General features: G+C 37.6%; 1 protein-coding gene across 2 annotated transcripts in view; it reads left to right on the top strand.

Moving 5' to 3' along the window:
- VWC2L (von Willebrand factor C domain containing 2 like) overlaps nt 1-3280 on the top strand; it is a 175041-nt gene that overhangs the window by 126821 nt on the left and 44940 nt on the right. The window lies entirely within an intron of this gene.

Genomic DNA, 3280 nt, shown 5'->3' with positions numbered 1-3280 from the left:
TTCCCAAGCATGTATTGCTTTTTTTCTCCTTCTTGTCCTCTCTGTACATTAACGCCCCTCTCCCTACCCACCCCAAACTTATTTCCTACACACACACACACACCCCCCACACACACACACATATTTTACAAGGCTAACTTCTATCCCATAATCTGGGGTAGGTGTCCCTCTTAGATATACTCTACACTGTCAAATCTCATGTATCCACTCATCCCTACCCTGAAGGTTTGCAAATTCTTGGAAGGCAGAGTGTAAATGTCTCTGGATCCCTAGCATCCAGCAGAATGCTTTGTACTTCATAAGGACTCAATAAAAATGGAAGAAATATACCACATTTTCTCTACCCATTCATCCATTTATGGACACTTTTGTTGATTCTATATCATGGTTTTGTAAATAACTATATCATTTGCAGCAACATGAAGCTGGAAAACATCATGCCAAGGGAAATCAGACAGACAGACACACACACACACACACACACACACACACACACAAAGGCATGTTCTCTCTTATATGCAAAATCTAAAACAAATTCATAGAAGCAGAGAGTAGAATGGTGGTTACTAGAGGCTGGGGATGAGAGAAATGAGGAAGTGTTGGCCAAAGGGTACAAAGTTAGACAGGACAAATAAATGGTAAGTATTTAAGGTGGGTGGATATGTTAAATAGCTTGATTCACTCATTCCACATTGTATACATACATCATAACATTATGTGTACCGCATAATTATATATATTGTAATCTGTCACAAAATTTTTGAATGAATGGAACAAATGAACAAATATATCCAGGCCTTTTTTATTTGTTCATACTTTCAAAATATTCTGCATGGATTTTTTACTGAACCCCTCTACCCAATCCATAAAATGAAACAAAGTGACCAAGAATTATCAAATTGCTTCCAAAAGATTGATAGTGGTCTTGCCATGTGTAAGATTTTGAACTGGACACTAAGAAAATATGTGTATCATCACACACACTCATTCTCCCAGGCAGTTTTCTCCTTTGCCAGTTTCCTCTCTGGGACATGTGTATTCTTGACATTTTTCACGAGAGTAATGTAGGAGATGGCACGATTATGTTCGGAGTTTGTGAGGAGTCACGGTAAACAACATGAAAAGCAAGTATCCCAGTGTCGGCAGGACTGTGACAGACAAAATAAGAGACTGAGAGACAGACTGAGCACTATTCAATGACAACTGCTAAATGGCTCTTCATGAACTATTCATTCACTCACAGACCTGGAGCTGCTATCACTCTACCAAATTACCACACTGCATAGACGTACACAGATAGCCTCCTACACACCGTAAGTGAGTACAGTTGGCTGCTTCTACGAGTAGAAAATCAATGGGATGCCTGCCCTATTTTATGCAGGTCAAATGAATATTACCACGTTACAAATGTCTCTGATTCAATCCATTCAACAAAAATGTATTGAGCAAGTAACTTTGTGGCTTCAAGTGATGTGGGTAAAAATGTACTCTGGATAAAAATTGTCTCACTAAAGCAAATATTTTTTATTGGACAACTATTGCAACATAGACTCAAATAAAAATGCAAACAGATTCTCAGAGGTCACAGTATAATTTTTGTATAGTAATATATTATTATACATGTTTAGTATATATTATTTAGTATATTATAGTATATATAATATATATAATTTAGTATAATAAACAGTATAATTTTGCTTAAGATGTCCTAATGGAATATTTTTTTACCATCTCACAAGTTCATTCATAAAATATCTTACTATTTGCTACTGTACAAATTTTGATACTGCACTCTGTCAATTTTAAGTTGCTTAAGAGCTAGAAGTGATTAAGTGAGTGAATCTGGGGTTACTTCTTTCAAAAATCCACAGTTCGTTCTCAGTGTTGTTTGAGAGACAAATTAGCGGTCTAGCCTTTTTGCAAAACTCACATTAAAACTTCCGTTGGGAAAAACCCTCATAATTTCTAAAATGAGCACTTTTAAATTGCATCTATAGATCTTCCTTGCATGAATGGATATCTGGCTTCATATCTAGTGATACTTGCTGCAATGCTGCCTCATAAAATTAAGCAACTATATAATCAATTACATTTTTTTAATTGTACTTTAGGTTCTGAGGTACATGTGCAGATCATGCAGGATTGTTGCATAGGTATACACATGGCAATGTGGTTTGCTGCCTCCATACCCCGGTCACCTACATCTGGCATTTCTCCCCATGTTATCCCTCCCACACTTCTGCACCCCCTGCCCTGCTGTCCCTCCCTTGGCCCCCCACAACAGACCCCAGTGTGTGATGCTCCCCTCCCTGTGTCCATGTTTTCTCATTGTTCAACACCCGCCTATGAGTGAGAACATGCAGTGTTTGATTTTCTGTTCTTGTGTCAGTTTGCTGAGAATTATGGTTTCCAGATTCATCCATGTCCTTACAAAGGACACAAACTCATTTTATGTGGATGCATAGTATTCCATGGTGTATATGTGCCACATTTTCCTTGTCCAGTCTATCATCAATGGCATTTGGGTTGGTTCCAGGTCTTCGCTATTGTAAACAGTGCTGCTATAAACATATGTATGCATGTGTCTTGATAATAGAATGATTTATAATCCTTTGGATATGTACCTGGTAATGGGATTGCTGGGTCAAATGGAATTTATGTTTCTAGATCCTTGAGAAAGCACCACACTGCCTTCCACAATGGCTAAACTAATTTACACTCCCACCAACAATGTAAAAGTGTTCCTATTTCTCCACATACTCTCCAGCATCTGTTGTCTCCACATTTTTTGATGATCGCCATTCTAACTAGCATGAGGTGGTATCTCAAAGTGGTTTTGATTTGCATTTCTCTAATGACCAGTAATGATGAGCATTTTTTCATATGTTTGTTGGCCTCATAGATGTCTTCTTCTGAAAAGTGTCTGTTCATATCCTTCGCCCACTTTTGGATAGGTTTGTTTTGTCTTGTAAATCTGTTTTAGTTCTTTGTCAATTCTGGATATTAGCCCTTTGTCAGATGGGTAGATTGCAAAAATTTTTTCCCATTCTGTTGGTTGCTGGTTCACTCTAATGATTGTTACTATTGCTGTACAGAAGCTCTGGAGTTTATTAGGTCCCATTTGTCTATTTTGACTTTACTGCCAATGCTTTTGGCGTTTTAGTCATGAAGTCTTTGCCTATGCCTATGTCCTGAAAGGTTTTGCCTAGGTTTTCTTCTATGGTTTTTATGATGTTAGGTCTTATAGTTAAGTCTTTAATCCATCTGGAGTTAATTTTAG

Source organism: Aotus nancymaae, unplaced genomic scaffold (genome assembly GCF_030222135.1).
Source record: "Aotus nancymaae isolate 86718 unplaced genomic scaffold, 86718_ANA_hifiasm-v0.15.2.pri h1tg000008l, whole genome shotgun sequence".
NCBI lineage: Eukaryota > Metazoa > Chordata > Mammalia > Primates > Aotidae > Aotus > Aotus nancymaae.
The sequence above is the reverse complement of the archived record's forward strand: the minus strand, read 5'-3'. Positions and strand labels throughout refer to the sequence as shown.